This window comes from Lissotriton vulgaris, chromosome 8 (genome assembly GCF_964263255.1).
Source record: "Lissotriton vulgaris chromosome 8, aLisVul1.2, whole genome shotgun sequence".
Taxonomy (NCBI): domain Eukaryota; kingdom Metazoa; phylum Chordata; class Amphibia; order Caudata; family Salamandridae; genus Lissotriton; species Lissotriton vulgaris.
Window position 1 is genome coordinate 1,112,825,081 of NC_141696.1, and position 23,263 is coordinate 1,112,848,343.

Here is a 23,263-nt window from a genome sequence, read left to right on the forward strand (position 1 = left end):
ATCATATTATTAACAGTCTGGAAGTCCCAATCATCAGAAAAAGGTACTAGTTGAAACAAAGTAATTCAAGGAAATCTTGAACTGGTGTGGAATCTTCAACAACTCCGCCGGGTCACAAATGTCATAATCAGTTCTGTCCCAAGCTATACCCCCAGGTATAGGAACGGCTGTGGTGTTCATTGAAGACAAGTCTCTTTGTTCACGATGAGATGATTTGCGTGGCTTGAGGAGTAAGTTGATGTTCTTACTTGCTGTGTCCTTTGTGAAACAAATCTTCCAATTATCAGCATTCCCAAAGTTATTACCAGAGTCAACCAAAGTAGAAGAAAAAGCACACCCACACAATCCAAAGTTCAATCCATGGTAACCAGATAAGACTTTTCCAGGTGATGAAAAAGTTCTGTTGCTTGTACTTTGAAAGTTCTTTTTGCTGGCGTTGTTTCAGGTTCGCTGGGATCCTCGGAAAACGTATCAAAGTTAATGAAATAGCCAGAGGCAGTTCTGTCAATTGTAGGGATTGCATCATGATTCGTTGAAATCACTGGAACCACTTGATCACTTGTTACATTTGTATAGTCAGATGCGATTTAATTGTAGACAGGCGTTTCTTGACAAACTGCTATTTGGATTTGAAGAGGTACAAGTTCTATAGCTTTGTTGCTTAGTCCTTCATTTCGCACTGCAGATTCTTCAAAGGTGATGAGTCCCTCAGTTTGAACCTCTTGGATAGTAGCCAGATCTGGGCATCTGCTACATCTTTGGAATCCACTTGGCATCCTGCTTATGATCGGCCACATTGTGTGGTTTGACCAGGTCGGTTGACACTAACATGTTCTCCTTCTTTCCAGCAAGGGGCAGAAATACTCTTCTTGATCTGTGGATTGCTAGGACAGGTATTGGTTGTCTGTAAGAAGGACCAAATTCCTTCTTGTCAATAATCTTTTCTCTGACTAGATCCCCAATCTTTGAAATCCAGACAGGCCTTGCTGCAATAGTTGGTTTCTCTTTAGTGGTCGTTGGCTTCAGGAACATGTTACTTTGTTTCGTTCTTATTTCATTTAAGTCCTGTAATACAGCCAAACGTTCTTTTATATCAAAGGGTTTTTGTTCTACCACTGAAGTCTGACAATCAAGATCCAATATTATCATTCTGGTCCCAAAAAGGACTTCATATGGAGTGATACCTCCTAGAGAACTTCTTGGCAGATTATTAAGACTACGTTGGACACTTATTAGATGTTTGACCCACCCGTCACCCTAGCCTAATACTCTAGCTGTTATAGATTGCTTCATGTCCCGGTTTTTTCTCTCCACTACCAAATTTCCCTCAGGATGGAATGGACTAGAGTACTGCATTGCAACGCCCAGATTGGACATGGACTCCTTGTAAGCTCGAGAGCTAAACGCAGGACCCTGGACAGAATATAGCGTGACGACTGCGTATGTGCTGATGAAGCCTTGCAAATCTTTTATAACAGTTTGAGCGTCAGCCGAGCGTGGAGGCCACATCCAAAGGAATCTCGTCTTAATATTTGTGGGACCGCATTTGTCCACAGGGACGGCTGCATGTAGAAAGTCTAATGCTGTCTAACAATGGTGTCTGTACTGGGCTGGCTATGTTATAGTAAGGTATCTGGCGGCTCTATCTGCTGCGATCTCTATTGCAGTCATGGCAGTTAAGTGCAAATGAATGAATGTGTGCATTCATACCTGGCCACCAGTACATCTCTTTTAATTCTAATAGAGTTTTAGAGATCTCCTGATGTGTCAGACCCTCTCCCATATGTGCTTCGTGTATCAAAGCTACTCTACGTTTCCTGTTTGGATTAACTCTATCACCCACTCCAGGGATTCGAGCAAAAGGAATGGAGTTTGCATCAATTATGTATGAGTATTTGAGTGGCAATCTATTGGGTAACGCTGTGCCGCTGACTTTGCTTGTAGCATTAACAGCTAGCATTATTTCGCCGTCTATTTTCTTTTTTGAACGAGTGATTGCAGCTACGAAAGCTGTTTGTACAGCTGCCTTCGCGGCTTCACCAGCCAATGAATTCCCTGCAACGTGAATGCCATCACTTTGATAACTCAATGTATGTATCACGTGAGTCTTTTGTAGGGTGCACAGACATAATATCGAGTCCAAAATATCGATTGGAAATAATATTGGGTTGTAAATATAGATTGGACAAAATATCGACAGGACAGAATATAGATATCCAAAATATCGTTTTTAAGGTAAGTGATGTAATATCGACTGTTAAAAATATAGAAAGTTAAAATATCGAAGTATATAATATAGATAGTTAAAAATATCGATTTTTTAATAATATCTAATTTTTTATACTGTATTTTTATGTTATAATATGTGTGAAAAGTGTGTATTCATGTTATAATTAATTTTAATTAATGTATTTCGTTTTTATAATTATTGCGTAATTTAATTCTGTACCGGTTTGTGGGTTTATAGGGGAATAGGGTGGGAAGTAATTTAATTATAATTAATTAAATATGTAAATTTATTTATTGGTAGTAATTTTTAATTAATTGTTAATTAATTTATGTTTGTTAATTAATTAAATTTTAATTGGTAATTAATTTTAATTAAATGATTAATTGGTAATTATGTAAATTTTACTAATTTATTTTCTGTAGTGGGTTGTGGGTTTATAGGGGAATTGGGTGGGAAGTAATTAAATTATAATTAATTAAATATGTACAATTATTTATTGGTATTTATTTAGAATTAATTATTAATTAGGTTTTTATGGGTAATTATACAAATTTTATTTGCCAATTAATTTAATTTAATTGATTAATTGCTAATTATGTTAATGTTAATATTTTATTTTCTGTAGCGTGTTGTGGGTTTATAGGGGAATAGGGTGAGAAGTAATTTATTAATAATTAATAAAAGAATTACATTTATTTAATTGCATTTAATTCGAAATAATTGTTAAATAATTTTTAATTATTAAATAATTGTTAATTTGTAATTAATTTGTATTAATAGGTAACTAATTGAAATAATTATTGTTAATTAGTAATTGTAATATATTAATTATTACATTATATTAAATTGTAATTTTTTTAATTCATTATTTATAGATATTAATTTATAATTTTTTAAATAATATATGAAGTATTTACTTTCCCTAATGTATTCTCTGGAGTGGGAATAGAAATTTTAACCCTTATGCTATCCAAAGCTTTCCCTACTGTTGCACTCTTTGGAGTGGGAATAGAAATTTTGACCCCTACGCTATCCAACCCTTTCCCTACTGTTGCACCCACTGGAGTGGGAATAGTACATTTTACCTATACGCTATCCAACGCTTTCCCTACTGTTGCACCCACTGGAGTGGGAATAGTAATTGTAACCCCTTCGCTATCCAACCCTTTCCCTACTGTTGCACCCCCTGGAGTGGGAATAATAAATTTTACCTCTACGCTATCCAACGCTTTCCCTACTGTTGCACCCACTGGAGTGGGAATAGTAATTTTAACCCCTACGCTATCCAACGCTTTCCCTACTGTTGCACTCTTTGGAGTGGGAATAGCAATTTTTACCCTTACGCTATCCAACGCTTTCCCTACTGTTGCACCCACAGGAGTGGGAATAGTAATTTTTACCCCTACGCTATCCAACGCTTTCCCTACTGTTGCACTCTTTGGAGTGGGAATAGTAATTTTTACCCTTACGCTATCCAACGCTTTCCCTACTGTTGCACCCACTCGAGTGGGAATAGTAATTTTTACCCCTACGCTATCCAATGCTTTCCCTACTGTTGCACTCTTTGAAGTGGGAATAGTTATTTTTACCCTTACGCTATCCAACGCTTTCCCTACTGTTGCACCCACTGGAGTGGGAATAGTCATTTTTACCCCTACGCTATCCAACTTTTCCCTACTGTTGCACTCACTGGAGTGGGAATAGTAATTTTTACCCCTACGCTATCCAACGCTTTCCCTACTGTTGCACCCACTGGAGTGGGAATAGTAAATTTTACCTCTACGCTATCCAACGTTTTCCCTACTGTTGCACCCACTGGAGTGGGAATAGTAATTTTAACCCCTACGCTAGCCAACGCTTTCCCTACTTTTGCACTTTTTGGAGTGGGAATAGTAATTTTTACCCTTACGCTATCCAACGCTTTCCCTACTGTTGCACCCACTGGAGTGGGAATATAAATTTTTACCCCTACGCTATCCAACGCTTTCCCTACTGTTGCACCCAATGGAGTAGGAAAAGTAATTTTAACCCCTACGCTATCCAACGCTTTAGCTACGATTGCACTCTTTGCAGTGGGAATAGTCATTTTTACACTTTTGTTATTGTACTTTAATAATATTGGATATTATTTAATTATATTTTGTTACTATATATATATGTTTTAACAAATATAATTTTTTTTATAACTTTCATTAATTATTTAATTATTATACGTTAATTTAAGTATTTTTAAGTATATTTTAATAATTAATTTTAATATTAATTTAATTTAACAATGTTTTTAGTAAAGTCGATATTTTTTTAAACTATATTTTAGTAAACAATATTTTTAACCCAATATTTTTGTACTTACCTGTTTGTAGATAGAAACTCGATATTCTGTCTGTCGATATTTTTTCAACTATATTCTTGATGGTCGATATTCTGTCCCTCGATATTATGTCAGTGATCCCTTTTGTAGTTCTTGTTGTACCTGAACTACTTGTTCCCAAAGCAATTTATGCTTGATTGTGCCTCCTTTTGCATCTTTGAAACCGTTTTGAATCCAGTTCTGCAAGTATTCATTGTAAGATTGAACACAGTAATATGAATCGCACACTATGAGTGTGGGGAATTTGCGATCCATATTTTCAAGTGCCATCTTGAATGCTTGTAGTTCAGCTCGCTGAGCTGTACAATCTCTTAGAGATTGATTCAATTCAATTCAAGAGGCTTTATTTGAGTGATTCTCATAAAAGCACATTACATACATAAATTTAAAATATCATTAAAACATCATTAAATGGACGCCTCCAAAAAATCAATTACAATGCATAAAATATCATTAAAATGGCGATTTACAGGTAGCAAAAGTTTCCACCGTTGATCAATTATGTGCAAATACAACAATCCCTATATGGGTAGTCTCTCGGCTATAGCCTTCTGCCTGATAACCCATGCCCACCCCAAATATTTAGCTGTTGCTATAGCTAATGGCAAGCAGGAGCTAGTACAGATAATTCTCAGTGCTACTTAACTACTAGAGGTGCCTAAATTCTTACAGGCAGGTGTTAGCCAAATTCGCCTTGGAACGACATAGGCCCTACAAGAGAATAGAAAGTGCCCAATAGTTTCTTTTGTGGCTCCACAGAAAGGGCAGGTGGTGTTAGGTCCCTAACTGGCAGGTGGAGGGGATCATCTATCAGGAAGGGCTCCTATCCTCATCTGAAAGAGAAGTTTCCTGTCCCCTGGCTTGGTTATGTTGTCCCAATGAATGTATGGCGTTACAACGCATGCTTTTACCATGCATGCCTTTACAACGCGGTATTTACAACGCATGCCTTTACAACGCATAGTGCTTTGGGGTGCTGGATAGTGAATAGTTTAATTTACTATTCCAACTCCAGTCCCCGTGGATAGTAGGGAAGGTGTTGGATAGTAAATAAAACATATCCCCTATCCTAGAGCGCCCCCCAGCGCAATCAGTTGTAATGGTTTGCGTTGTAAAAGTTGCGTCGTAAAGGCACTGCGTGGTAAAAGTTGCGTTGTAAAGGATGTTTCCCTGTCCCAATACAGTTCTTGGCAGGGAATGATTTAACTTCCAGATATCGACCTGCCATAGATTCCGCATCAGTTTTTCTCCAATCCCGCTTAGCCACATAATCCCAATAAAGCTCCTTAATTGTTTTTTCACTGGGAAAAGCGACTCCTGGCGGATTCTCCTAAAGGAATTGAAGGCCAAGCACACACAGCAAGGTTCGAAGATCCTTTAGCCATTTTATCCTGTGAAACACGTCAGCTTAAATCATTGCTAGAAAGCCCTCGGCATAGTGTTTAAGCTCTGGAGTAGTCCAGAGCCGCCTCCAATATAAAATCGGGCGAAGCCTCGCCAGGTCTCCTACGGCCTTTCTACCCAAGTCGTATCTGAGGGGGAGCAAGGGGGTGCTTTTGGGAAGACCCGTAATTGTCCTAAAAAACTTGTTTTTGGACTTCTGTATAAAGAGGAGCTTCCCGAATCCCCACAGCTCTGCCCCATATAGTGCTGATCCCAGGGCTTTTGCCTCATATACCTTTAGAGCTGGCGCTATTGGTTTCGACTTTGATTTTCTATGCTCAGCCCCAAGGGCTCCCACTAATTGCCTGTGCCTTAATATCGCAAGATCGATGTGCTGGGACCATCTTAGGTCATCAGTTACATAAATACCAAGATAAGTAAAGGCCCTAACTACCTCTACCGGACGTTGGTTCATGAACACCTTGGACCGAAAATTACGATGAGGATTAAAAGTCATTAATTTCGTTTTTGCTACATTGACTTCTAAACCGTGCTCCTCACAAAATTCATCGAAAATTTGGAGGGCACGTTGTAGGCCACTTGGGGTCTTCGATAAAATCAGGGTGTCGTCTGCGAACATTAAAATCGGTACCTTAATGGCCGCCAACGAGGGTGCATCTACATTGGCAGATAACATTCTTGCAACTACCCCGTTAATAAATAATGAAAAAAGCAAGGGGGCCATTGCACACCCTTGCCGAACACCCCATTCAACGGGGAAGTCGTCAGGGATCTCCCCCTGCCTACCCCACTGGATTTTAACGAAATTCATCTCATGCAACCTCATAACCAGGGTTAGTAGTTCCTCAGGTAGTCCCAGGCTCCTCAATACCGACCACAGCTTAGTCCTGGGGACCAGGTCGAAGGCAGCCCGCAGGTCAACAAAAGCTGCATACAGACTGCCCTCCCCTAGCACCACCGTTCGCCACCGTAGCAAAGTAAAGCAGAACACCTGGTCTACCGTACTTGTGGCCTTCCGGAACCCGGCCTGATAAGGGGATAATGCATTATGCTCATCAACCCAGTCCATAAGCTTGTTAACCACCATCCTCCCCACCACCTTTTGGATGGTAGCTATCAAGCTTATGGGTCTGTAGTTCTTTCTGGCACTACGAATGACAATCTGTTCCCTAGTTTTAATAGCAGTGCCCAGAGCAAGCCTAGCGTCCCTACACTGCGCATTATACCACTTTGCAGGCCTGATTGGTGCCCTATTGGTTTTCCTAGCTGTTTTCTGGAAGTAGGATTTAATAGCAGAAAAAAGGTTATCATGAACATCTGTAGCTTCACTTGACCCTGGCGTGACTGCAGTAACCTGCTCCAGTGTTTTTATCGCACCATTCACCTCTATGTTGATGCTATCCATGGACTGTTGGTTAGCCAATACACAAGGCCATTTCAGCCGACGCTTATCGTTTGTTGGAACAGGGATGGGGAAACCTTCCCACTCTACGTTTGGCTTCCCATTCAGGGTTGACCACCATTTGTGCGCTACACACAAGGGATCATGGTCGCTTTCGAGCCTATGCTTAACTTCCATGTCACAGACTTGCACCCATAACTTCAGGCTGCACAGTACATAATCTATCCTGCTCTTACTTCGCCCATTGTTGAAAGTACAAGCTCCCCACCTGTCGCTCTTTGTTCTCCCATTCAGTGCCCTAAGGCCCCTTTCAAGACAAATCGCATTTAAGCAAATAACGTCCTCGGACCACCGTTTAATAGGCTCTAGGTCTAGTCTGGGGACCCCCCATTGCCTATCCTCTTCCGCCCCAATAGAGTCTTCACAAATATCCAGGGGTTCTAACATGCGGTTAAAGTCACCAGCTATTATAACGTTATTGTCGAGGGAGTGAGTTTCAAGTAAGGAGGTTAAAGCCACTAATACTTCTGACTTCCCTCCATTTTTTACCGCTAGCATACACATTATATATGTCAAGACGCCCCAATGTGCCCATATCCAGTTTTATAAGTTGGATTTGCCTCAACCAAATGGTCAAACCTCCCTTTGGGCGACCCTTTTGACCTTTAGTTGTAGGAACCGAATAGTTCAGATACCCCTGGAGAAAAGAAAGTTCACACATCCAGGTTTCTTGAAAAATACACACATCAAAACCGTTAATGAAGTTTACCCAATCATATGACTCATGTCTGTATCGCAAGCCAGCTATATTCCAGGATACTAGACTCCCCCCCCTTCCCTAGCATTATTTACTAATTCACCAGAAGAAGCTACCAGGGGTACAGCTAAATCATTAAGGCTACCATCAACAACTATTGGGTTAAGGTCCCCCTTTGTCATGGACACATGGTTAAAAGGGTGGTCCAGGAGTGGGTTAGAATCATACTCCAGATTACAGCCAACTTGGTTAAAACCAAGTCAATCGCATTCATTAAGCCCTGATAGAACATTGAATTTATTTCTAACTTCAACACCACCTCTGTTCCATACGTCACCTATATGCCATGGTCTAGTTGGTGTCGTATGGGGTGTATACCACCACCCTTGACCTACCATAGGGCGAATCTGGTTGTTAAAATTCCTTGATTTGGGAATCCTAGGTGTGGATTGTTCGTAGGTACCTGGTCTATAAAAGAACCTTAGGGGTAACATTTTGATGCCCTGCCCCCTCGATGGTGAGTGTTGCTCTATCTCCCAGAGGATCATAGCAATACAATTTGGGTTATTAAAATGTATGACTATACAGTCACCTTCTTTGGACTTCCTTGAGCGACCCACCCATGCTACTCTACGTGCTATGAGTATATTGCGTCCAACCCCTTGGCTCTCATCCAAGTTCTTTGAGAACCAATTTGTAACCTTAGACTTTAGTTGGTAATAATCCTCAGTTATCCCAGCACGGAGGGGGGGAACATTAACCATATCTACTACCAAAGGCGCACTTTCAGGTGGTAAGTCTAGTGTGGAAAGTTTTCCCATATCAGAATCCAATTTTGCAGGGGGCAAATGGCCAAATGCTGGTCTCGGTGTTTCAGCACGCGCCTCCTGATATGAATTTGGAGCCCCTTGCTTACCATTATTGGTCTCACATCGTGTATTTGAACCCCCTAAGTCAGTCGGTCTTGTATCGTTGAGTGAAACTAGTTTCTTCCCATCCTGAGGTGGAGATTTACACATAGTGGGTAGTTCTGCACCTCTAGTGTCTACCTGTTTGTGGTTGGCAGTAAAATCTATTCCCTTCCTCTTTTCGCTAGCTAAAGATTGTAACATTTTGGAATTATCATTGGCTACAGTTTCCAGTTTGTACAAGCTAACAATGACCAATCTAAGTCGCGCAATTACCGGGAATAATAGGGATCTAATCATGTGTTCAACCTGACCCACCAGAGATCCGTCACCCTGTACAGCGAATAGAGGGGCATATTACCAACAACTAGCGATAATTTTTGTCTCTAACTTGTTTAGAGACAAAAATTATCGCCGCACATCGGCGATTTTTATCGCAGATAAACCTTGCTATTAACAAGGTTTATCGCAAATGCGATAAAAAACGGCCGAAATGCATGAATATCGCTGAAAAGTCAGCGATATTCATGCATTATCGAGCAAATGCTCTTAGCCATGTTATCCACCTCCCGTTGGATAACATGGCTAAGAACTGCTCAGGGCAGGTGTTAGCTTTTGGAGATATTCCCGCTTAGCGCGAATATCTCCAAAAGTTGGTAATAGGAGATAGCGATGTTAGCGACGGTGAACAGACAAAATATCGACTCCAAAATATCGACTGGACATAATATCGAGTTTTAAATATAGACTGGACAAAATATCGACTGGACATAATATCGACTACAAAAATATCGTTTTTCAGGTAAGTGAAGTAATATCGACTGTTTAAAATATAGATAGCAAAAATATCGAATTTTTAATAATATATAATATTTTATAGTGTATTTTTATGTAATAATATGTGTGAAAAGTGTGTATTAAGGTTATAAAATATTTTATTAAATGGAATTTGTTTTTTTAATAATTGCGTTATGTAATTCTGTAGCGGGTTGTGGGTTTATAGGGGAATAGGGTGGGAAGTAATTTAATAATAATTAATTAATTAATATATGTTTGTAAATATTTATAATTAATAATTAATTGATAATTAATAATAATTAGTTAATTAATTAATATAATTTTGTACATATTTTGAATTAGTAATTAATTGGTAATTGATTAATTGTAATTAGTTAATTACATTAATTAGAGTACATTTTCATATATATAATTTTGTGTTATTGTTAAGTAATTAATTGGGAAAAAATAATATTAATTATTAAAATAATTACAGCTAATGTGCTAATATATTTACTTTATTGTTATTGTTAATTAATAATTAATTGGTAATTAAATAATATTGATACATTTTGGGTAAAGGAGTATTTTTAGGGTTCAGGGTCAGTTTTTAGTTTTTGGGTAAAGGGGCATTTTTAGGGTTCAGGGTCAGTTTTCAGTTTTTGGGTAAAGGGGCATTTTTAGGGTTCAGGGTCAGTTTTCAGTTTTGGGGTAAGGGGGCATTTTTAGGGTTCAGGGTCAGTTTTCAGTTTTTGGGTCAAGGGGCATTTTTAGGGTTCAGGGTCAGTTTTCAGTTTTTGGGTAAAGGGGCATTTTTAGGGTTCAGGGTCAGTTTTCAGTTTTTTGGGTAAAGGGGCATTTTTAGGGTTCAATGTCAGTTTTCAGTTTTTGGGTAAAGGGGCATTTTTAGGGTTCAGGGTCAGTTTTCAGTTTTTGGGTAAAGGGGCATTTTTAGGGTTCAGGGTCAGTTTTCAGTTTTTGGGTAAAGGGGCATTTTTAGGGTTCAGGGTCAGTTTTTAGTTTTTGGGTAAAGGGGTATTTTTAGGGTTCAGGGTCAGTTTTGGGTTTTTGGGTAAAGGGGTATATTTTAGGGTTCAGGGTCAACAAATAAGATTGTAATTTTTTTTTAATTATTTTCATTTATTATTTAATTATTATAATTTAATTTAAGTATTTTTAAGTATATTTTAGTCATTAAAATTTAATATTAATTTAATTTAACACTGTTTTTAATAAAGTCGATATTTTTTACATCTATATTATTGTTAACGATATTTTGTACTCGATATTTTTGTACTTACCTGTTTGTAGATAGAAAGTCGATATTTTGTCTGTCGATATTTTGGCAACGATATTTTTGCAGGTCGATATTTTGGCAGTCTATATTATTTCAGTGATCCGTTAGCGACTGTTTTCAGTCTCTAACATCTTGGCACGCCCACTTTGCATCTCATTAGTGATAAATATCACTGACATGCAAAGTGGGGCCCAAGATGGTCGCTATCTCCTACTAGCTGTCGCTAACTGGTGTTAGCGACAGCTTGGTAATAGGGAGATAATTTTATCTCCGCTTTCTTGGCTTTTAAAGCCAAAAAAGCGGAGATAAACCCCCTTGATAATATGCCCCAGAGTTTTTGCCATGGGATTAAACTGCACTGGGTTATCAGTCTCGGTATAAACCCCGTAGTCTTTGTCCCCTTTTTCATTATCTTAGGAATCTTGGCTCTTTTACTTTTTGCCCCCCCCCTCTTCTTTTCCTTTTCCCTGTCACTCGTTTACATGTTGGCAATGATTCGTCTATATCACGAATAGGGGAACTTAAGGGCGTTGGGGAACTTTGGCAATTTTCATCTAGATCAGCACTAGTAATCTGCAGGTCTATTGAATTATTTTCCTCTAGTATATTTACAAGAGAGTCTAGTTCGATACTTGACTCAGGCAGACCCAAATCACTTAAACGCTGACTAATACGATTCTCCGGTGAAATACAATTCAGGATCGGTCCCAGAGAAGAACGTTTAGAAAACATCTCAGTTGATAATCTCTTCTCAACGGCACTTAACTGGTGGTCCAGTGCTGCTGACACCCGCCTAATATAGTTGTCCAGAGTTCCCTTTAACCTTCCAGTATTGGATTTCCCTCCATCCTTTCCCCCCTTAGCCGACTGGGCCTCCATATCACCTGTTGATTAAGATCTAACAATAGGCAGTTCACAAACCCAGAGCAACCCCTTAGAAAACAATATTTGAATGTAATGAAATAAATAGAATAAAAACCAAGGGGGGAGGCCGAGCCCAGTCTCGACCTGCCTCGGACGGCTTCAGACGGCCCGCCCTTGTCCCGGGTTTCTCCCGGGACGCTCCCGCGCAGCGGTGGATGAGGCGAAATAAATAGTGTTGGCAGTGGGCGGCGCTCAAGTCCCGCTGCAGGTGTGGACCTCGGATTGACCCCTGGGAGAGGGAGTCCCGATGTTTGCACAAAGCGTCTCACACTCGCGCTGGGTCCCAGTCCCCTTCGTAAATGCAGGGAAGTTCCTCCTTAGTCACCAAACTCTTCTCAAAATGCAGGGTGTGAGCTTCCGTGGACAGGCAACAAAGCAACAAGGCACACCTAACGCAGCGGCACCCGCGGAGCTGGTGCGGCGAGGTGTTTTTCAAGTGTTGGCAGTGGGCGGCACTCACACCCCGCTGCAGGTGTGGACCTCGGAGTGACCCCTGGGAGATGGAGTCCCGATGTTTGCACAAAGCGCCTCACACTTCGTAAATCCGGGGAAGTTCCTCCGTGGTCACCAAACTCTTCTCAAAATGCAGGGCGTGAGCTTCCGTGGACAGGCAACAAAGCAACAAGGCACACTTAACGCTGTGGCACCCGCGGAGCGGGTGCGGCGAGGTGTTTTTCAAGCGTTGGCAGTGGGCAGTGGGCGGCGCTCAAGTCCCGCTGCAGGTGTGGACCTCAGAGTGACCCCTGGGAGATGGAGTCCCGATGTTTGCACAAAGCACCTCACACTCGCGCTGGGCCCCAGTCCCCTTCGTAAATGCAGGGAAGTTCCTCCGTAGTCACCAAACTCTTCTCAAAATGCAGGGCGTGAGCTTCCGTGGACAGGCAACAAAGCAACAAGGCACACCTAACGCTGCAGCACCTTAGAGATTGAGTTTTAGTGACCATAGGTCTGAATTTGCCATCGTGCCAACGACCTTTAATGATCACGCATGCAGCACTATAAGCTTGTTTACCCCCGTAGCGGGTTGAGCTGATCCGTCAGTATAAATTATACATTTATACTGTTCTAGAGGCAGAATTTCAGTAGGCAGAGGACATTCTTGTTCGTTCTGTGGAAATGCTTGTGTTTTCAAATAAGGGTCCAAAACGTATTCAACGGGGGGCGTGGCCAAGATGGCGACTTAGGAGGTAGCAAACCCTCAAGGCTCCCCGCTCTGAATCCCCTTTTCGGCCGTTCCTGAGCATTTTCACCTTGGTTTTGCGAGGAACCGAGCCGGGAGCAGTGCAGAAACGAGAGACGAGCAGCTAGGAGGTCTGAAGCTCTGAGGACCTTAGGCGGATCGAAGCTGTGGTTCGGGGCTGGCTGCCGTGAAATGGCGGCTGAGTGAGTCGGATGCCAAGGAAGGTGTGCCTGCTTCCCACAGGAGGCCCTGAAATTGCGCAGGGTCGCCACAGCCTGTCGTTGGTTGGCCTGGAGGTGCTAGAGGTGCGGGGCAGCGGTGGCAGAGCGACAGACGGCAGACCGAGAGTACGGCTGGTGGCTGGTGCAAGGCCCCATTACGGGGGTTGTGAAAATTGAGGTCCAGGCATCTGGGCCTTCGGACCTGAACCTGGTCATCGGCTCCGGCGTGCTCCTGGGCGACGGACAGGTGCCTGGCCCTGCTATGGACTCCTGGGGCTGCAGCGAGGAGCGGTGAATTGGCAGTGGTGACACGTGTGGAGGAGAGCGGAGAGCGGCGCCAGTGGACGGGGCAGCTGGAGGGCCCCGCTGGGGCAGGCGTGAAAATCAACGCAGGGGCACCTGGGCCTAGGGGCCTGGCGCAGGGGCTGCCTGGGTTCCGGTGGACAGTAGCAGCGGTGGAGTCCGGCCCTGGGGTGCATCCACATATACAGAGGCGAGGAGTGGACAGTGGTGGCGATCTGAGGGACTGAGCCCCGATCCCAACATACAGCTTGCAGGCCGTGTGTTCTGGGCGGCCCAAGAGCAGCTGGGTGGTCACAGCGGAGGACTGGGGCAGAGACTGGGACCCCTGGCAGGGGGCCTGATGGGGGCGGCAGCCCTGAATCCTGGTTGAACTTTTGCCATCTTTCGACCTGTGAAGGCGGGCCCCGATTCTAGGAACTGGCAGAACGTCCCCACAGGAGGGGACGAAGGACCCCAAATCTCTAACCTGGGGCTGCCCGAGGGTAGGCGCAGGAGGCACTAGAAGACCAAGACAGCTGATTTCCTGACTGAGCATCGGGAGATCCGGAGGCCGGAGTTCCCGGGGTGGTGCGGCGCAGAGGGCCTGTTCGCCGCCCCTGCTTTGACACAGCATTCGGCGCCCGTATCGTGGAAGGCAGCACCCCGCCCCCAACATAGCAATCTGAGGCAGTACCTGACTATTCTCTCATAGGACCTGTGGAGCTAGACTTAAGGGTTCAGGGGCCCACAGAAGAGCGGAGGCCGGCGCAAAAGGTCAACGGTGATCAAACATGCACTAAGGTGTCCGGCATTACAGGAAACTTGCAGAGAGGCCCCCATGACAACACGGCTCAACGTGCTATCCGCTTACCGCGGCTCAGGTGAGTCATGGCTAGCACAAGGAAGAAGGGGAGCGATCTCTCAAAGACATACCAATCAAATCACCCTCTGCAGGGGATGCCGGTGTTGCGTCTCAGCCGACTGCACAGCCACAACAGGTCCTAACGCCTACGGAGACCCCGTTACGAGGGAGTTCTTAGAGACACTGTTCAATACCCTCCGGGAGGATTTCTGGTCATTAAAGCAAGAAGTAGCGGGCGAAGTAAAAGAAATCTGCCCAGATGTTGATGGACTGGGGGAACGGGTTGTAGATATTGAAGAGAGTACGCATTCCACCTGCGAGGAAATCGAGTCCATGCAACAAGAAATCATTCGCCTAAAGGACCAACAATTGGACCTTCAAACACACGCCGAGGACCTGGAAACAGGTCCCTGCGTAACAGCATTTGCGTCAGAGGGGTCTCGTCATGAGAAGAAGGGTCAGATATGGTGGGTTACCTACAAGGCCTCTTCAGAAACATTCTGGGCGAAGCTGGCAACTTCGAAATACACATTGATAGGGCGCATCGGGTGGGCCTGGGCAGGCGGGCACCGGCCCCACCTCCAGACATTCTGGCTTTCCTACCAGACTTTGTGCTAAAAGAACGTATTCTGCGGGAGGCCAGGAGGAAACAGCCTCTCCATTACTAGGGTCATCCTGAAGCTCTCTATCAAGACCTTGCATCCATAACATTACAAAAGAGGAAAGCCTTTAAGGAAGTGACATCCTATTTAAGAGGCAAAGGGGTGCCTTACTCATGGGGACACCCCTTTCGCATAATTTTTAAATGGAACAGCAAGTTACAGCAGCTGAGATCACTTCAGGAAACATGCCATCTGCTGGGCATCGAGAGGCAGAGCCGCGAGTCCTCTCCCGCCCCAGCACAGCGACCGTCGAGGAATGGTTGACAGACAGTAGAACGCAGGCGTTCTCCCAAAACTGTCTTGAAGCCAGACACTCTGGCGTTGTCTCAGGAAAGAGAAGCGGCCCTAGAGGCGGTGACGTGCGATACCTCCTCTATCGAGTGAATGTATAATATCAACCGGGGTGTGCATAGCACGATGATTTGGCTGGCCGGAGCGGGGTTGCCCTGATTCCAGGTGGACCCCTCATTCTTTCTATATTCCAAGTGCCGGCAACTGTGGACATCAGGCATTGGACAATGGTGAAGGGATGGGGCAGCTTTGTTGGGGTTAGGGAGGGGGGATGGGGGAGTTGGAGGGGGATGTCTCATTGGGGTTAGGGTGGGGGAAGGACTGGGATGGGGTTGGGGGGATGGGTTGCAGGGGGTAGGAACCAGTGTGCAGTCTGTGGGGTAGTTGGGTATTGGGTTTTGCACGCCCAGGAGCTTATGCATAGCAGAGACCCGCGCACGCGCCGCTTACACTTTTTTCCCTTGCCAATGGGACACTGTAGGACAGCACCATTTCCAGGTCTTTTCTCATGACCCAAGTCTTAACACTTAACTCGAAGGGGTTAAACAACCCCATTAAGAGACATGCGATTCTGAGATATTTAGAGAATTCGGGGGCCTCCATCTGTTTATTGCAGGAGACACATTTGCTGCCCAAAGACTGGTATAGAATGAGGTCCCGAGCCTTCCCCCATCAATTTTATTCCTACATGCCGGATAGGAGGGGGGGGGGTTGCCATACTCCTTGCAAGGCATTTTCGGGGTAGGATTGGTGATAAGGTGGAAGACATGAAAGGAAGAGTCTTGGCGTACAGGTTCTGGGTGGGGGACACTTCTGTAGTTATAGGTTCTATCTATGCCCCTAACTCTGGACAGGAGCCATTTCTTGTCGATTCAATTTCGGACATCCTCCGTCACCAAGACAGAAGGGTCTTATTGGGGGGGCCTTAACATAGTTATGGACCCAGATAAGGACAGGTCAGGCCACAGGCACTGGGCTCTTTACAAGGTAGGGGTAGACTGGCTCCGAGATAGAGGACTAGTAGATATCTACAGGGTAGCCCATCCCCATAGCACGCAATACTCCTTCTATTCCCATGTCCACCATACCTATGCTTGCCTAGATCACTTTATAGGGTCTTCCAAACCTAATGCTCTGGTCCATTCAGTTGAAATCACCACTGCGGCATTGCCAGATCATGAAGCAGTACAGTTGACTATCGACTTGCGCTCCACGAGCCAAAAGAGAGGGAAGTGGCGTCTACGGGAGTCTCTGCTGCCGCGGCCTGATACCTGCCGGCTAGTGCAAAAGTGTCTGATGGACTACTTGGCATCCAACGACACCGCTGATACTCCGCTGACAACCCTATGGGGGGCTCTCAAAGCGGTGGTGAGAGGGGAGCTTATTGGGATCTCCGCGGCTGACAACCACGTGTGAAGAGAAAAGAGAGAGGACTTGGCGGCCAAAGTGATGAAACTTGCGCGTGTTCACAGCCGGACCGGGGCCCCGCGTATATGGCGGCAACTCAAAGCAGCCAAAGAACAGTTGGCAAGTCTGGATCTTGATAGAGCGGAGGATGCCGCTCTCCGGCTTAAACATCCCTATTATATAGGTGGTGATAGGACGGGGAAGCTACTCGCAAGCAAACTCGGGGCGAGCACAGAACGCTCCAGAATTGCGGCTGTCCATACCTCGAACGGGGATAGGGTTGAAAGCGATGAGCAGATTGCGGAAGCCTTCCGTGCTTTCTATGTCTCTTTGTACAGCATCGATTCCGGCAGAAATGTTGGAAGCAGATGTCGTTGTTCTTCCCAAACCGGGGAAATATCCCACCCAATGCGCGGCATATCGGCTGATCTCCCTCCTCAACCTCGATCTGAAGTTATTCACAGGTGTTTTAGCAGCCAGGTTGGGCCCGCGCCTTCCCGGCATAATCGAACATGAACAATCAGGCTTTATCCCTAATAGACAAAGCAGTGATAATACCAAGAGAATCATGGATTTAATAGATAAAGCTCACTATATGGACCTGGATGCCCTGTTGCTCTCGGTCAAGATAACACCATCTACCGGCACAACACTTACCCACAATTACACCAATCTCACCTCTCAGGTGACTACTGCCCTGCGACGATGGAGAATGCACCCTTTGTCTCTGCTGGGCAGGGTAGCTGCAGTAAAAATATCCATACTGCCTAAAATGCTGTATATCTAAAAAGACGATACCTGTAACACCGCCCCTATGCTACATTTGCATGTTGCAGTCTGAGATTCAACACTTTATTTGGGCCGGGAAACGACGAATGCTTCGTCGCGATTTGGCCTCTCGTTCTCCCGATGAGGGCGGTCTAGGAATTCCTCATCTTATGACCTACTACAAGGCAGCCCAGCTTCGCTATTTAGTGGAATGGAGCAGACTAGAATCCGAAAAGAGGTGGCTCTTTCAGGATAGGGCCATGGCCCGCCTCCCCTTGTGGAAGGTACCGTTTTTGAAACCGACCAACCGCCCCTCATACCTGAGGAGATCTCCTATTACCCGCTCAGTGATGAGGGTATGGGACTCGTCGCTGTGCAGAGGAATCTCACTTCCTTCCCCTCACCTCTTACTCCTCTTTTTGACAACTCTGAATTTCCCCCGGGCACTGACGTGTGAGCTTTCCCTCAGTGGCGCGTATCGCCTTGCCGCTTGGCAGGCCACCTTTTTGATCTTCAGGGCTTATTGTATTTAAGAAGTTTTCTATAGCGCTGGCCTGACCCTAGGGTATCGGAGCGCTTTACAGCGGATACTAACAGATAATCACCATATACATAGTAGGTAGTAACCATATACACAAAAGGAGAGTGCACAATAGAAGAGAAACAAATTGTAGTGCAGGACAGATTTGACTTCAAGGTTATTCGGAGTTATTGAGCTTGGACAGAGCAAGATGTCTGCTAGCTGTCTCGAGTTATCCCTTCTCTAGGGAGCGGTTGAGGAACAGGGTTTTGAGTTGTCTCTTGAATGGAGGAAATGGTTCTGATGTGAGAGGGAATGGAGTTCCAGATTTCTGGAGCGCTTCCGGTGAAGGATCGATCCGCAGTCTTTTTTCTTCTGGTTTTTGAAGGGATGAGTGGGAGGGAGTTTGAACCTCTCAGGTTCATAGACTGGCCGGCTTTTTTTAGGTTTTTTTCGCCAAGTATTCGGGTTTGCCGGTATGAAGGGCTTTATGGGTGAGAAAGGCTGTTCTGAAGCTGATCTGCATTTGGACTGGTAGCCACTTAAATTCTCTGAGTGCGTGTGAGAAATGTTCGAATTTCTTGATAACGGTGATCCTTCTGGAAGCCGCATGCAGCGTTGTCTTGATGGCAGCCAAATGAACTTTAGGAACTCAAGAGAGGACTGCGTTCCTGTAGTCCAGTCGAGACAATACTAGTGCTTGTGTGGCCTGTTTGAGATCACTGGGCAGAATGAAGGGTTTTATTTTGTTCAGTAGTCTGAGGTTAAGGAATGCACTTTTGGCCGAATTCTTGATGTGCCTCGTCATGTTCAGTTTTGGGTCTAGGGTGATGCCTAGAGATTTGACAGAGTCTGCTAGAGTGAGATTCCTGTTGAGCTCATCAATGGCTTTTAACCATTCCACAATTTGGGGGTTCTCTTCCTTGTTCGAGATGAGGAGTATCTCCGTCTTGTCAGGATTTAGTTTAAGGTGGTTGCATGTCAGCCAGACCTGGATGTCTCTCAGTACATCATTGAGTCTTTGAATGTCTTTGAGAGAAGAAGTTTCCAGATAGATCTGGGTGTCATCAGCATAGAGATGGAAGCAAATGTTGGCTTTCCTAAGTAGTTTGAAGAGCAGTTCCATGTAAATGTTAAAGAGTTGCGGTGATAGCACCGAGCCTTGAGGGACGCCTTTATTGACTTGTTGGAGGTCGGAGGTGAAGTTTTTTTAATTTTATTTTTTTAGTGCAATTGTGCAGAAAGGAGGCGAACCATTGGAGGACTACCTCACCAAGACCAGCTCTTTCTTGGAGGGCCCTTATGAGGAGTTTGTGGTCTACAGTGTCAAAAGCTGCCGAGAGATCAAGGAGAATGAGGAGGCAGCATTGGTCAGAGTCTAGTGAACTGCGGATATCGTCGATGATGTTGAGGATCGCGGTTTCTGTGCTACAGCCTTTTCTGAAGCCGGACTGGTGGGGATACAGGAGGTTGATGTTGTCCAGGTTTTGGGTCAGTTGATGTAATACGCATCTTTCTAGGGTTTTTAAAAAAGGGGGGAGGTTCGACACCAATCTGAAGTTGTTCAGGTCCGTAATATCTAGGCCAGGTGTTTTCAACAAGGGTATGACTTGACCCATTTTAAGGCAGTCTGGAACGATTCTGTTTTCCAGGGAGCTGTTTATGATTGTGCTCCAGAGAGGCGCTAGGGCGTGTTTCAGTTTTTTGGTCAGTAGGGAAGGAATGGGGTCTAGGACATGCGCTGAGGGTTTAGAAGAGGAGTTCAGCCTGACTATCTCAGTTTCCTGAATGGGGTGGAAGCTTAGCCAGGAATTGACGGAGGAACCAGGAGAAAGATCATTCGATCCAGCCAAGATGCTCTTCGTGGGGTGCATGTTGTTGATGTCCAATGAAAGTTTGATTTTCGTGATCTTATCATTGAAGAAGTTGGCGAAGTTATCGCATAGTTCTTTGGAAGCCTGTATGGAGGAGAACAAGGGCTTGGGGGTTTGTTGTCTAATGATACTATACAGCTCCTTGGGTCTGTTTTTGGCACTGTCCAGCGCCGAGCGGAAGAAGCTGGATTTCTTGTTTTTAATGTGATTGTTGTACTTCCTACGGGCTGATTTGAGTTTATCATGGAGGATGGAGGTAGGGTTATTTCTCCATTTTCTTTCTTTGGCTCTTAGTTCTCTCCTTTCAGAGTTGAGGTCGGAGTTGAACCTGGATCTTGATGGAGTGGCTCGGCTCTTTTTTAGCTTTAGGGGAGCTAGTTGAAGGAGCATAGACAGTAGATTTGCGTTGTAGCACTCAGTGAGTTTATTTGTGGAGAGGTGGTCGTTGGTGACAGGAAGAAGAGAACCTATCCGCTTTTCAAGGATTCCTACAGGGATCTATGAGAAGTTTCTCAACCGTTAGGGAGGGTCTTGCATAGGTGTTTGAAAGAGCGTTAGTTGATTGATATGAAATAAGATCATGTGGTGATCTGGCCAGTCTACTGGGAGTATGTGGTTGATTGTGATTGCGTTTCTTTGAGCGATGATGGCATCCAAGGTGGCTCCTTTGTAGTGAGTCTCCTCAGTGCAGTGCTGGATTAAATTATTGTCACTTAGGAAACTGGATAGTGATTAGATTAGCAGGTTGTTAGTCTCATTCCATCGCAGGTTAAGGTCGCCAAGGATTAGATTATTGGCATCTCCGAGTGCGCCATGAGCTATCAGGTCAGATAGGTGTTACCCGAAATTGGAGGTGTTACCTGGAGGGTGATAGAGAAGATGGCAGCGTAAAGTTCCATTGTCTTTGGTTTGATGTTGGTTGAGAGGCATTCAAAAGAGTTATATTTGTCTGAGTCTATTTCCGAGATGGCCATGTTGTTTTAATGGATGATAGCTACCCCTCTCCCTCTTTGGTCTTTTCTGTCTTTGTTGATGATGGAAAAGCCAAGGGGGGACAAGCATGTCTAAGCATGGTGAGGCTAGTTTGTTGAGCCAGGTCCTTGTGATGAACGCAATGTCATTGTCGTGGGAGAGAATGGCCTCTGCTAGTTCACTTGTATGCAGCGAAGCCGACCTGCAGTTGATGAGCAAGCAATTGGTGAAAAGCTCTTTGTTGTTGGGAGTCTTTTCTATGCGTCCCCTAGGTAGGGTGGTGAGGACGGGTGGTCTCGGGGGTTTTGTGCCGGGAATGTCTCTTCTGGGACCCATGATCACTTAGATTTTGGATTTGGGGGAGTCAAAAGGGGGTGAGTCATAAGAGGAGGCTAAGTCGGCTGCTTCAGTGTCCGACATGGCTGCTTCTGTTCTAGTGGGTCTTGAGGTCGGGGGTTTGTCACCAGTATATGAGTGTCTATGGGCCCTAGTTGGAAGGTTTGCGATTTTTGAGGTAGTTTGTGTACAGGATTCCGTGTCCGGTCTTGGGGGCCTATGAGGCAGAGTTTTGAGGGTTTTTGAGAGCCAGGAGGAGCTCTTGTGGCTATAGGAGTTGGAAGTGGGGGAGTGCAGGGGGGAGAATGGTGTGGTCTGCGTGCCTTATCCAGGTTGGATAGGATTTCGGCCAGGCCTCGGGCGATCATGTCTATCTGATTTTCTAGTGTCGCGAGTCGTGTAGCCACGGGGTGAATTGGGTCATTCATTTATTTATTTATTTATTTGTTGCCATTTATAAAGCGTGACAAATACCCGCAGGCGTCTCGGCGCTAGACCATTTACATAAATTCAGCTCGATGTAATATGCTCCAACAGATTACTTTTCTTTTAGTGGAAGCTATTGGTTAAACAGCCAAGTCTTTAGTCTCTTGCGAAACTGAATGAGTGAAGGGCTTAGTCTGATGTCTTGCGGCAAGGTGTTCCATAATTTAGGGGCTGCTATCAAAAAGCGGCGATCGCCCCAGGACACTGTTTTGGAACGAGGAATCACTAGCTGGTTACGATTAGAGGACTGAAGCTGTCTGGACGGATGATATGGAACCAGCTGGTCCGTTAGAAAGTGCGGACCTTGATTGTTTAGAGCTTTATACACTATACATAGTGATTCGAACTTGATCCTATTCTGGATCGTCAGCCAGTGGAGTCGTTTAATAGTTTCTGATATGGCCGTGAATTTAGGGGTTCCGGAAAGCAGACGTGCCGCAGCATTTTGTATCGACTGCAACTTCCTTGTGACCCTGACCTGGGTGTTTAAAAATAAGCTGTTGCAGTAGTCAAGGGACGATAAGACCAAGGAACTAACCAGAGTTTTGGTGGCTGCTGCTGGCAAAAACGGATTGATTTTTCTAATAATGCGTAATTTATAGTGGGCTGTGGTAGCAACTTTGTTCGCATGATCCATGAAATTAAGGCCCTCGTCGAAGGTGGCTCCCAAGTTCCTAACCTTAGCAGCTGGAGTTGGGGGTGCTCCAAATGTGGGTGTCCACCAAGATGATGACCAAACTGGTGAGGGAGGTCCGAAAATGACTACCTCAGTTTTTTCAGAATTGAGTTTCAGGCAATTTGTTGCCATCCACTCTCCTATTTCCAGCATTCCATTTTGGAAGCGTTGGGCCACCTCTCATGAAAAGAATTAGAGTTTCTGAGATCAGTGCGCAAACTAGTGAGGCTAGGGAACCCTGTTGGTGGAGCTCGTTCCTGATGTTGCGGTGGGAGGGTCCGAAAGGGTGGTGGGATTGTGTTTTCCTTAGGGAATTGTATAGTATTGATAGCAGGGGTACTGAAGTGTGAGGTGACTTAGGGGGGCTGGACAGTGGGGGTAAAGGGTGGAGTGGATTATGTTTCCTGTTGGGGCCTATTCACTGTAGCTGGGAATTCGGTGCAACAGGTCGGGGTGGGTGTGGGAGAGCAGAACGTAGTGTGGGTAAGAGGGCGTCGAAGGCTTCAAGGTTCTTGATGTTTGCCTGAATGAGGACAGTGCCGTTAGTGTAGATGGTCACTGAAGTGCTCCCTCTTCTTGACGAGCGATTAGGGAGTAAGGCTGTTAATTTGCAGCTGTGTGGTGTGTATGTGGTTTTGGCTATGTAAAGTTGTGCT